Genomic DNA, 14,239 nt, shown 5'->3' on the forward strand with positions numbered 1-14,239 from the left:
TGTTACATGTGTACTTCCTTTTATCTCGAGCATATAACCATCTATATAACCATATAATAATCATTGTTTTCAAAAAGCTTTGAAGTTTTTGAGTTGTTTGACTCACCATCTTTGGAAATATAAGATAAGAAGCTGGCATGTTCCACATCACCTCATATAAAGTGTCATCTAATGACCATGTTGGTTCCATTAAACTCATGAAATCTTGCCCAAAATTGATCTAAGTTCTTATGAATGACTTTATTGTAGCCAATAAATACATTGGTTTTTTGACATGCCTCTTGTACCATTATAACTTTAAATTTCTTGTGATGGTTTGGAAAGCACAACTCACTAATGCGACAAGACTTCACTATCCTATAGCTACTCCATATGCACATTGCAAACCACTTAAAGTAAAAGTCTAAGAAAACTTCACCATCAGGTCGCACTACATGGTGTACTTTATTATCCTCGTTGACTATACTATGAGTCCATGTCGGCAACACATCACGATGTTGCATCTCCACTAACATTGTAAGTATGCCATCCAATCCCAAAATGAGATCTCTCTTTTGTTGCATGGATGTTAGTGGTATAGGTAGAAATTTTAGCCCTAAAGAATAATGACACTCTAATAAAAATATATTGGATGGGTGACAACAGTTAAGATTTGAAAAATCTCCTAAGTATGAAAAAGAACACACATAGCTGATCAGCAAAAAAAGTACATCAAAGAACTCTTATCAATCATGCAAACAACTATACACTCACCAACAAGAAAGACATTATAAATGATAGCTTATACCATATCTAACAAGACACAAATGCACTCTATCATAAAAATAAGGGTTTTCCATTCTCTCAAGGCAAGAACAACATGAGAAGATTAGAGACACTCAAATCTTGGACAACATACAATTAAAAATGATAACTTATACCATATCTAACAAGATATAAACACACACTATAAAAAAAAAGACGGTCTTCCATTCTCTCAAAGAAAGAACAACCTAATAAGGTTAGAGACACTCACACCATATCTAACAAGACACAAAGACACTATCACAAAAAAGAAGGGTCTTCCATTCTCTCAAATCAAGAACAACATGAGACGATTAGAGACACTTAAATAATGAACAACATACAATTAAAAAAGAGATAGGATTATAGTTCATAAATCTTGTTATTACAAATGCGTAATTTCCATAAAAAAGGAAGAACATTTATGGTTTCAAAGAAACTCATAATCACCAAACAAATATTTCCCAAGCTCATTATCAAACTATTTGAGACCATATATCTTGCATAGTTGTTTCAAAAAAGCTCTTGGATTCATGAGGCTTGATCAATAGACCTTTGAATCATAACTTTTGTGCAACCATTATGGCCTTTTCTCCACTCATTTTTGATATGGATGGAGCACTCTTTAATAGACTTAATGTTTCATGCTCTAAAATTGTCTTTGAACGATGATCTTGACTTCAAGTAGGCTACACACTTGAAGTGCTAGAGCCATTATCCTTGGCTCTAGTGAGATCTCAAACATATGGGGGAAGATTTCTTGTGTTATAGAGTTTACCTGACCAAACTTTATTTTCTTCCTCCCACTTTGCCACAACCACTTCAACAACCTTGCTCGAGGGGGGGGGGGGGGGGTCACTACATGTAAACCTTCTATATCACGTATGTTCAAGGCCTAATTAAAAAATCCCTTATCTATAAATTTTTCATGAATAAAACACACCCTTTTCCTATTCAATATGTAAATACCCCCTTTAAATGGTACCCTTCTGTATGTAAAAAATGTGTAAAAAGGGGATTTTATAAACCCTTTCTATTGAACACACATGCTACGCTTACATATTTATGAGAGACCCCCCCACCCCCCGCCCCGACGAGTGAACTTATACCACTAATGATCTTCCAACACTGGTCTTTTTCCATAAATGGAAAGATCTTATCACAATGTGCACATCAAGAGCATAACCAAGTTGAGCCAAGTATGGTAGCAACTCCCCATGAGAACATCATCATCCTCATCATCAATACTGAAAGAAGGTGGAGAGATACAATTAGATGTAGGGTTAACACATCCCTTGCATGGAGTGTCATCAACAAGGAAAGTTCTTTTTGCATCACATCCAAATGTCTTTGGGTCAATGGCGAATGATTTCAATAAGGCTTCAGCACCTGGATTGTTTGGGTGACATCGTTTCCTTTTTCACACGCTCGGCATGCACCTTGTCCCCAAATCATAAAAAAATGAAAGTTTTCCACTTGCATCCTCCTTTAAAGTGTTTATGATATCCACCACACTATCATCATTTTCAGTTGACCAAATTACTTTATTAAAATTGTCTAATAATGCCTTCAAGAAATCCATGCATTCATATCGAAGGACAAGATATTCATGGCCACACTTGAGGATTCGATGCTTCTTGGATTTTTGCCAACAACACTTTAGAAGTAATCCACATAAGGTAATTATGATTGTTAGGATTTTCCTATCACTAGTGGACCACTTATCTTCTTGAGTACGCTTGATTCTTTCCATTAAGTCATATAAACAACTTACCACATGGCATGAGGACATGGTGACAAGGTCATAAATGCAAGAGACCCTATGGCTACATGGTCGTAGGCCTAACTCACTAGTTATCCCAAAAACTCCATGATTGGAGGAGACTACAAGAAGAGCCATGGCTTGAGGAGACCCTTATTGGCAAGAAAATCAAAGGCCTAAGACCCTAATGACTCTAAAGCCCCCATGGCATAAGGAAGCCTCAAGACTCCATAGTGTGAGGACATGGAAACAAGGGCATAAACTCAAGTGATCTTATGGCTACACAAGAATAGGAATTTGTGACCACAAGGCTTTATGGTTAAGGAGGAGCATAAAGCAACATGGTTTAAAATTCCAATGGTCTTGTCTTTATAAATTAGGATACTATATGACTTTTGGGCTTGGCTAGATTTTTCTCTCAATGTACAGTTGTTAAACAAGGTTGTGAAATGGAGATCAAAGAACTTGGAACAATAAAAGATGGTAGAGATGCTTGCTAATTATCAAATTTACACATCAAATTACCCCAAGTAGACAATATGATGCTAGTCAGCACAACAAGTGGAATTAGTTTCCATATTCATAGATCTCAAAGAAATTAAGCTACATAGCTTGTCCAATGTAAAACTCGAAAATGACAGAGTCAAAGCAATAGATGGAAATGGAGCAATGTGCTCAAATGATCTAGTAATGGTTTTGGTAGAGAATAATTTTCTTGGTACTTCCATGATAGTGCTTAATGAAGTGATCACAATAGATTATGATTCAAATGACACCCATGTATTGGAGCTACCAATAATCATGATAGATGGTGGCAAGCCAATGCATAATATACTCTCTAGTAAACTAGTGGAGTCAAACAATAATGCGGTGGTTGCCTCACCATTAGAGTTGAATGACACTCAATTTCCTAGCACATCCACTAAAAATCTCACAAAAGTTGGGGCAACACAAATGATGGAGCTAACCAGCCTTTGGAGTCTAACACAAATACTAACAATAAGCAAATGGATTTTGAAGACGATGCGACGTCTAGATTGTATAACAAATCAAAAGGGAGTTTTGAGTCTTGGGGTTTCTTCAAGCCATGGCTCTTCTTGTAGTCTCCTCCAATCATGGAGTTTTTGGGATAACTAGTGAGTTAGGCCTACGACCATGTAGCCATAGGGTCTCTTGCATTTATGACCTTGTCACCATGTCCTCATGCCATGGAGTCTTGGGGTTTCTTCAAGACATGAAGGATTTGGGGTCATTAGGGACATAAGTCTATGATTTTTTAGCCATAAGGGTCTGCATAAGCCATGGAGTATGGGATTCTCCTCTAACCATGGAGTCTTCATGGTCACTAGTAGTAAGGTAGGTCTATGACCGTTTGGCCATAGGGGTCAAGCTATGAGGCATCAAGAGTTAAGAATAACATTTTTTTCTCAAAGGAGTCTTTTTTTCTCAGGAGCTTGACCCCTATGGCCATAGCTTGGCCATAGGGGTCAAGCTATGAGGCATCAGGAGTTAAGAATAACATTTTTTTCTCAAAGGAGTCTCCTCAAGCCATGGAGTCTTTGGGTCACTACAGTTATGCCTATGATCGCTTGGGTTGTACCATAGGGGTCATCAAGAGAGTCAGGCCCAACACCATATTCTCAAAGGAGTCTCATCTCGCCATGGAGGGTTAAGGCCACTGGGAAGTGAAGCCTATGGCCATTTGGTCACAGGGCTGTCCTCAATTCATGGCTTCTTTAAGGTCTCTTCATGCCATGGAGTATTGGGGATCACAAGAGATATAGGCCTATGATTATTTGGCCATAGCATTCTCCTCAAGCCATGGGATCATCAATGGGTAAGGCCAATTACCATGCAACCACAAGGATCACCAATGAGAAAGTATTGTCAACTAATTAGCCATAGAGGTCTCCTTAATCCCATGAGTATTGGTTTCTCCTCAAGCAATGAAGCCTTGTGGGTCACTAGGGACTTAGGCCTACGACCACTTGGTCGTAGGCCTTTTTTAAGCCATTAAGTTTGGACATAAAGGTCATGGTTCAAGGCATTTTATGTGGCCATAAGGTCTTCTTAGGCTATGGAACCTTACCCTACCATTCATTTCTTGTTGGTCACAGTTTCTTGAAATGTGAAAGAAATTTCATTCCACTTAACATGAAAAATATTGGTTCACTTAAAATTTTGGATAATTTGATGTAGTGGAGTTATCTAAATGATGACTTCTTTATTTTTTGTTTTCTATACATACTTGATTTTAAGTGGACCTGCACATCACACAATTCAACTATTTTAAAATCATTTTTCTCCATGCATGTCACACCATTAAAATATTTACTTATGTTTATTTATTTGAAAGTGACTTATATGTGGTCAACATGAACCCCACTTCAAATAGTGAAAACGATTCATGTGTTTTAAAGTGTCTCATACAATTAAACAAAATAGTACCACACAAAAAAAAATATCAATCATAATGGAAATACTTGTGATAATTTTGTTCTACAATAAAATCAACACAATAGACCTCCCTTTTGAGTGTCAATGTCCCACCCCCAAAATGTATTGCTTACATTATTTTCAATTTTCATAAGGAAATGGATCTCACTTGATTTAGGAAATAATTGTGGGGTTACATGGAAGACAATCAAATAAATGGATTGCTCTCCTTCAATTTGACTATAAACTTGCTTCTGAGCTATGAGATGAGGCATATGAGTATTTAGCCATAAAGGTCACTATGTGATGAGGGGCCATAAGAGTCCAATCAAGTCATAGGGTATGGGACATCTCCTTAATTCATGGAGTATTTGAGATCACTAGTAAGTGAGGCCAATGAGCAGTACACATCGAGGTCTCCTCAAGGCGTGGAGTCATAGAGGTCACTATGGAGTGAGGCGTATGACCATTTAGCTATAAGAGTCTCATCAAGCCATGGAGTGAGGCATATGACCATTTAGCCATAGGAGTCTCATCAAGCCATGGAGTATTGGAGGTAAAATTAGCGAGTGAGTCCTATGACCGTTTGGCCATAGGGGGCTTCCTCACACCATTGAGTCTTGGTTTTTTTGGTTATGGTGGTTATGTTGTCCCCCTAGTCAATGACTTTGACTAGGGACACTGTCATCTAAGAGTCAACAGTTGTCAATTAGTGTCAGCTGAGTGTCAAGGAGCTGAGGAGAAATTAGGTAAGCCTTGGGGTAGTAGGCCATGGCATGGCCATACCATAAAGGATATCTTCTAGGCCATTGGAGGGTTTGGGCAACCAATGGGTTGCCCTACACATGCCCATTGGTTGTTGGCTAGCATTACAGCCTCCCCATGGACTGTTAGCATAGCAAATACTTCTACTTGAATATAATCTAAACCCATCATTTTATTTAGAGAATCACTCCTCCATAGAGCATAGCTTGCATAAGAATCATGGATTACATCAGCATTGGAGTAGATCCTCATGGCACCATCATCATGGCACCGTGGACACATAGATACTTATTTGAATATGTGTGTGTGAGTGTGAGCAAGCGAGAGAGAGAGAGAGAGAGAGAGAGAGAGAGAGAAAGAGAGAGGGAGTGAGTAATAGGGTGTAAGAATAGTGTAACTTATTGGTCATATTATATTTTATGTGGGAAAATCCAGCAATGCTTAATCAAAGTAATTAATTTTCACAGGTTTATATTGAATGGCCGGACCCGAGACACTCACAAATATTGTCAATGACATCTTGTTGGCCTGCACATATGAAGAAAACATCGATGCTTACCGCATAGCTCTTCAAAGGACACAATATGTTGCGGATCTTTATCCGAGAACAATAGTGCATGGTGGGACAAGTCTAGCTGACGTGAATAAAGTGCAGACAAAGCTTTCTGAGCCCATCACTGAGTGGAAACAAAATCAACTAATTGATTCCACTCAGGAAAGAAGAGCTCGTGTTGAGCTCGCTGATATAGTGCAGCGGGCTTAGCAAAATGTTTAGGAACGATCAATTTAAAGTACTATTTTATTATATACTATTCTTATAGCCTAATGGAACTATCGACTTTATATCCTTGATAGTCTGATATTATGTTGTTGTTGTCGTTTTCTTGATGTTATGAGATACATTATGTTATTTTGATTTCTGTTGTTGATGGCATTTGAAGTTGTATTTGAGTATATTTTGCTTAGAATGTGATGATGGTGATTGTGGGCATCTTTTATCTTTGCGTATATGTACAAGTGCATTGTGAGTGTCTGCTTATAGGTTTCAATACAATCTCCTTCTACATATGTATAGATATCCATGGCGGACTCTGGGAAGTCAGGTCTCTTGATAGCCATCAAGAGAGTATTGCAGTGTTTGGGTTTGAGTAGAGAGGAGATAGAGGAGGACATGGGAGAGTATACTGTGTTGAGTGTTGATGAGCTGGAGGCTACCCTCACTCGACTCTCTTGCTCCTTGCGGCCTGTAGTCCCTGGCGAGGGCACCTCTAGATCCATCAAAGAATGAGGAGGATCCAAAAGCAGGAGGGTCAAGAGGAGGAGGGTCATGGTCATTTGCTAGAGCTGGTTGTGGAGGATCAAGATCCAGAGCTAAACGTGGAGCCAGAGGATCAGGATCAAGAGCAAGAGTAGGACGTTGTGTGGACAAAATAGGAGTTGGTAATGTGTACATACGTGTGCATGGCGTGTGTGAAGGTTTTGCTTTTGAGAGCATTGCCAGGTGTACAGAGTAGATGGTTTTGATGTGAGCATGTACAAGCCTATCCGGACGTGGTCTACTGGAGGTCCGCTAGAGATGAAATCAGGTGCTTGATAGCTTGTAGTGTGTACGTGTCCCCAAGTACAATGGGCACTTGGAAGATTGCATTTGGAAGTATTTATGGAAGCATGGGCAAATAAGATGAAGTGGCCAATGTAGCTTGAGATTGGTGTGAAATGGAAGGAAGGGTGGCCATCCATTAGGCCTTGGGGAAATAATAAAATATACTACAATGTGGCCACAAGTGAGCATGGTTACGTGGAGTTTTTTTGGAGCTGCCCCAGCGAGGGTCACTGGAAATTGAAAGCACGTGAAGGAAGGTTGGCGTGGAGTTTTGAATGACTGCCAACGGGTTCTCTCTAGAAGGCACGTGAAGAGGTAAAGCGGGTGACTGGCGCGGGCTGCAGGGGAGAAAAAAAAGGTCGCCTTGCTGTGGAGGACTCTCTGGCGTAGCTGCAGGACAGAATCAAAGAAAGGCTGGCGTAGAGTAGTGGTGTGGCTGCTGGCGACTGAGAGAGGAGGCAGGTTCCTGGGCGACTGGAGGGTGCTGCTCTCAGTGGATGGTGTCAAAGAGATTGGCGGGTTCTTCCAGAAGACCTCCAAGGCACAGTGGCTGGGGTGTGCTCAAGGGATGACAGAGTAGTGGCCTTATTTTGGTCTCGACGCCTGCGGTGGCTGGCTACGTCAACGAAGAGGGCGTCAACTGACAGAGTAGAGCCGGGCAAGCAAGGCGGATTGCTCTGCGGAAGTTGGTCGATGTCAGAAAATCTGGGCTCTAGTGTTGTGGTAGCTGCCTGGAGGAGATCCAGCAACGGCTGGAAGGAGCCGCTTTGGAGCTCCAGCTCTGCTGGTGATGACTGAGGACGCCAACTGACTGCGACTGAGAGAGAAGGCAGGTGCTGGTGCCGACTAGGAGGGGCGTTGGCTGCAAGCAAAGAGGGGAGAGGGGGCATCCACGGCAAGAAGGGAGGCTGCAGAGGTGTCGATTGGAGTGTAAGGACATACAAGGTGGTGGCGACTTGTAGGGGAGTCACCGGGGCAGTAAAGAGTGAGAGAGCAAAGTGTCCAATAGGTGGAGGTAGCGACTGCAACAAAGAGAGAGAGAATTGAGGCTGGTGGCAACCAACTGAGGGAGAACCGCCTAGAAGAAGGCTGTGGCTAGCACGTCAGCAACAAAAGGCTGCTTCCAGTAGTAGAGTGCATGTGGCCAGGAAGACAGAAAGAGAGAGTGATTGGGTCTAGGAATGTTTGAGCAAAAGGGAGAGAGAGTGGTTTGTCTGGTAAATTATCCTCTTCTGGAGACTCAGGCCAGAGTTGTAATTTCTCTTGATTAGCTGTGGTGGCTGGTGTTTGGTGATGCTAGAGAGTTCTTTTTGTTTCTTTGTTTGTTTGGGTACAAGTTGTGAGAGCCAGATCTAAAATATAAATCTTGTTCATGCTCTTGGGCCTAGTTTTATGGTGTGTTTATATGTGTGTGTGGAAGTGTGGCACCCTATAAGGGTGTAAACAGCTTTACCGCTTCCGTGCCATCACTTTTTGGTGCCTCCACCACAGAGAAGCAGATTTCCTCTGGTTTGTGAAAGAAGACAGGGGCTATGTGAAGCAAGATTTAGAAAGATGGCTCAAGATTTTTCGGAGTACTGGGGATTGCCACAGGAGAGTGCAGTCAGGTTTCTGGAGAAGATGGAGTTTATAGCCTTGATGAAAGATAGGGCAACCCCGGAGATCATCTCTCAGATTTTGACTTATTGCTTGTAGGGTGATGCAAAAACATGGCTACAGATGTTTGTTCAGAGGGTTGTTGCAAGATCAGGGTGTCCAGTTTTATCCAGTTTATGCTGGACTGGGACAATGCTTGGAGAGCAAATTTTGGGAGGCAAGGTACTTAAAATGAGATCAAGCAAATAATAGAAAATACGCTTGCCCTTAAATTAACCCAATATAACTTAAATTAATATGAATTAGTCTAATTAATCAAAATTAATCAAAAATATGATGAAATGATAAACAAATGATCTTTCTATACTTAGAGTGATCTAATTTATTTTTCCATAGATGCACCATTACAAGTACACTAGTCCCTATAGGTTTTAGATGATTCACATCAAAAATGTAATTTTACTAATTAGATTATTAATATTTGCAGGCCTTCTGATAGTCTGGAAGAATTTTGAAAAAGAGATCATTAAAAATCCAACCATTGGATTTGCAATTTTTACTAACCACCACATTCTACTAATGTCTCAGTATCTATCCACTCTTTTGATCTACAAGACTGAGGGTTTTAAGTGGTAGCTATTGTGGGTACAAAAAGTGACGTATATTATAATACTTTAAAGACCTTGAAATATTTAAAGAAAATAGACAAATATCTTAATATTTTCTCCAAAAATCAAGTTAAGCTCCATATTATGTGAAGATCTAAGGTACAAAGTGGGAATCTCATATGAGTTTATATGTAAAAGATATTAGCATTTTATGGAATCAGTTCAAATTTGGGACAGGGTGTATACATTAACTTTGTACCTAAGAAAATGAGGACTTTTGACTATCTAATGCTTAATCAAATTATGCAACTATATTTCCAACTTTGAATATGATGTTCCAACAAAAGAACTTGAAACAAAATTCCTTCATTTACTAGGAGAGATTAGCCACTAAAGGTAAACAAATGCCTATTTTTTTACTGTTTACAGGGTGCATGAGTGGACAAAACTGGGCACCCTGATCTTGCAACCACCCGTGACTACACACAAGAACATTCATCAACAGGATCCTGAGTACCGTGTAGTCAGAGCTGCATTTTTGGCACAGTTTGCCCGTGTGAGGAGTCCGAATGAAGTGTGGAAGGACTTGTGTAACATTCAGCAGAAGGACGGTCAGGATGTGGATCAGTATCTGATAGAATTTGGTAGACTGTGGAGTCTATGGTGTGAGGCTTTGATTCCTGAAGTACCCCCGCAGATGATAAAGAGAGACCGGCTTGTGGCTGGTCTCTGGAGCCAACCCTCCGTCTGAAGGTGGAGCTGAAGAACCTGGATAGCTTTGAGGAGGCTGTCAGAGTAGCTCGAGAGAAGGAGTGGAAGGTGAAGCATCTGAGGCAGATGGGAATACAGGAAGAGCCGAAGAAGTTTATGAAGATGCCAGAGATTGAGAGTATACATCCTGAAAGAGAAGCTGCTGTTGTTCCTGAACAAGAGGACACTTTGAAGAGGGACATACATGATGCAGTGGAGCTCATGAAGTCTCTAAGTTTGAATTCGATGGAAGCAGGTGGAAAGGGAAGAAGCCGAGGTGCACCAAATAATAGAAGAGACAATATGTCAACAGGTGAAGGGAATATGGGAGGAACAGGGAGAGGACGGGGCTACTATTTAAGCAATGTCCAATGCTGGAACTATGGGGAGCGGGGACATATCAGCCCTCAATGTGACAAACTGCCCAGAGTAGGTGGTGGAATGTATCCTGTGATGCACAGGACTAATGATAGATCGGGGGATCATAGTGTTGAAGTAAAAGATCCAAATCAGCCCTCTACCAGTGGAGTTAAATGGGAGGATAAAGGAAAGGGACCAGCTCTCAGCCTGATAGGAGTGGAGGCCATTCCAGAGATTATGCCTGTGGCAAAGAGGACGAGAGTACAATGGCAGAACCTAAACCATCTTCTAAGAAAGGTAAACATGTCCAATTTGATATAAGCCCTCAATCAGAGAGGAAGAAGAGGAAGTCAAGAAGACATTATAAAACTTCAGATTTGCATATTGGTCAAGGTTAGGAGGAGTATACATTGATGGGAGATTTAAAGGGAAGGGTAGCCAATATAACTTTTGCCCAATTGCTTGGATTGTGTCCGAAGCTTAAGGGGGAGTGGAAGAAGTTGGCAAATCCGAGGAAAGTAAATGAGCAGCAGCCCACACAAGGTGAAATGGAGCTGATGTCTGTGGAAGACCTTCCTGATATTTGTCCATCGGTTGATGCTTGGTGTGGAAGTGTGAGTGTTGGAGAAGCATATGTTGATGGCGGCGCACAAATCAGTGTAATGACTCAGTCCTCTATGGAGAGATTGGGGTTAAAGCTGAATGCTAGTTCAGATTTTAGACTCCGTTTAGCCAATCATGCAAAAGTGAAGTGTCTGGGTATATGTACAGAAGTGCCAGTGACTGCTTTTGGTGTGGTTTGCAACATAAATTGCCATATTATGCCAGCTGGTTTGGGAGCTTATCCACTAATTTTGGGCAGACCTTGGCTCAGATAGGTGGGTGCCATCCAAAATTGGAAAAGGGGAACTATAACAGTACATAATAAGAGAGGAAGAGCCAGGAAGTTCAATATGAGTAGTAAACGAGAAATGAAGAGTGAGCCTGAAGAAACAAGTGCTGAAGATGAGTATATAGATAGTGAAACTGAAGAAGAGAGTTCTACTTCTGATGATGAGAGTTAGGTATCATTTATAATGAAGGAAGAAAATGAGTATGTGATGCAAGCTAAAGAGGAGTTAAGAGAGGAAGAAGAGAGCAGACTTGAAGATATGGACAGTCTAATGCAGCCTCCATCACCCACCAGTACCGAGAAAGAGAAGCTGTTACAGGGCATGTTGAATCCTAGATTGCAGCTAGTGGAGAAAGAAGAGTATATGAAGGTAATACATAAATTCCCTCATTTGTTCATTACTTCATATGAAGAGATCCGAGGATTCAAATGTGAACCAATTCCTATAGTATTGAAAGAGGGTGTGAGGCCAGTATTTCAGAAACTGAGGAGGATAAATAGAGAGCTATCGCCCGTATTAAGAGAGGAGTTGAGTAAGTTGTTAAAAGCAGGGTTAATTTATCCAGTAGATCACTCAGATTGGGCAAATCCAGTGGTCTTTACTCCAAAGCATATAGGTGGGTGGAGAGTCTGTATTGATTACAAGCCTCTCAATGCTGCAACAAAAAGCAATCACTATCCTCTGCCGTTCATTGATGATATTTTGGACAGGGTAGCTGGATATGAGAGGTATAGTGTATGCGATGGCTTCTCTGGGTATTTTCAAATCTCAATTGCTGAGGAAGACCGGCTAAAACCACTATCATTACACTATGGGGTTGCTTTTGTTACCGAGTACCATTTGGTTTAAAAAATGCACCCTCGTGGTATCAGAGGAACACTGATAGAGTACTTGCACCTCTTACAGATCATTTTGTGAGAGCTTTTTTGGATGATATATGTGTATATAGTTCTCAAAAGGAGCATGGTAATAAATTGGAGCAAGTATTTTCTAAAATGGATGATGCAGGTGGACAGCTGAATCCAAAGAAGTGTCATTTAGGATATTCAAAGGTGAAGCTGTTGGGGCATATGATATCTCAGAATGGAATTGAACCTGATCCAAAGAAGATAAAAGCTCTTGTCTTATTATCTACACCATCAACAGCTGCAGACTTTTGTCCAGAAGGTAAAATATATGGCAAGATTTGTTCCTTTAATGTCTCAATTGCTTTACCCTCTTCAGCAGGCTATGAAGAAAGAACCATTGCAATGGAATGAAGAATGTGAGGAAGTGTTTGAGAAAGTGAAAGAAGTATTGGGAAGTATTTCGAGTGTAAAAGTCCCAGATTTCTCTCAGGTCTTTTATGTGAATCCATCTTTTGGTCCGGATGTAGTTGGAGCAATCTTAATGCAGAGAGGAGAGATGAATCCAGATATATGAAGCCTGTGTATTATGCAAGTAGAGTGAAGATAGAAGCAGAGAGAAAATACACTGAGGCTGAATTGGTTTTGTCAAGTCTAGTGTATGCTTGCAGGAAATTCAGGTCATATCTCCTGATGAGACCATTTGTGGTACTGACAAACTATACTCTACTCCCTCAGCTGGTGAATGGTACTTCACTCTCAAAAGGTATGATGCGATGGTTAGTGGAGCTTCAAGAATATGATTTCTCATTTTTGATTGAAGATACTTGCAAGGCAACTCTGGCAGATCTTCTAACATACAAGGACGGTCCGATACTGGTGAAGGAAGTGGATTCAAAGATAGAAAAAGAGGATTCAAAGTATCATTCCTAGAGCTCATGTTTTATTCTTCGACTGTTCATATAAGAGGAGTATACATCAAGCCACCGGGGGTTATATAATCCAGGATTCAGAAGGCGGGCTAATTCTAAAGAATGGAATACATCTGGAAGCTGAAAGCAACAATGAGGCTAAATACACAGCATTGTTTCAAGGGCTGCAGTCTGCTTTAAAACAGAAAATTCAAAAGCTAATCATAAAGGGAGATTCTCTATAAGTAGTAAAGCAGGTCTTGGGTAGCTGGCGAGCAAAGAATCCGAGATTAAAAGAATGTCTGGCTGATGTTAGAAGGCTGCTACATCAATTTACAACATGGAGTATTCAACATGTGCGGCGGGAGGAAAATCATATGGCACATGAGTTGGCTCAGGAGGCAATTAATTAGGATCCAGTAATTGCAAAAATTGAAGAGCCATTATACAGAGGGAGGGAATACCTATCCAGAGTGGTGGATTACTTACTCTCAGGTCGTTTGCCTGAAGAGCTCAAAAAAGGCCAAAAGTATCATTTTATCAGGAAAAGTAAGCATTATGTCATGATTGGGGATGAATTATACATGCAAGGAGCTGATCAGGTATTAAGAAGAATTCCTTGGAGGGAAGAAATTTATCATATTCTATCTTCAAATCATGAGGGAGCATGTGGGGGCCATTATGCATTTAAGATCACCTTGCAGAAGGTATTACTGGAGGGTTATGTATGGCCTTCCATCCAGAAGGATATTCAGCACTGGTGCAGGTCTTGCCATGAGTGCCAGAGAATGGGGAAGAGAATCTTAAAAATGGAGCCGAGAAATATCATGCTGGTATATGACATTTTTGAAAGATGGGGAGTGGATGCAGTTGGACCACTTCCCAGGACGGCCAGAGGAAAGTGTTATGTGCTTACTTCGGTGGATT

The sequence above is a fragment of the Cibotium barometz genome, chromosome 33 (genome assembly GCF_041138505.1).
Source record: "Cibotium barometz isolate CiBa-2024 chromosome 33, ASM4113850v1, whole genome shotgun sequence".
Taxonomy (NCBI): domain Eukaryota; kingdom Viridiplantae; phylum Streptophyta; class Polypodiopsida; order Cyatheales; family Cibotiaceae; genus Cibotium; species Cibotium barometz.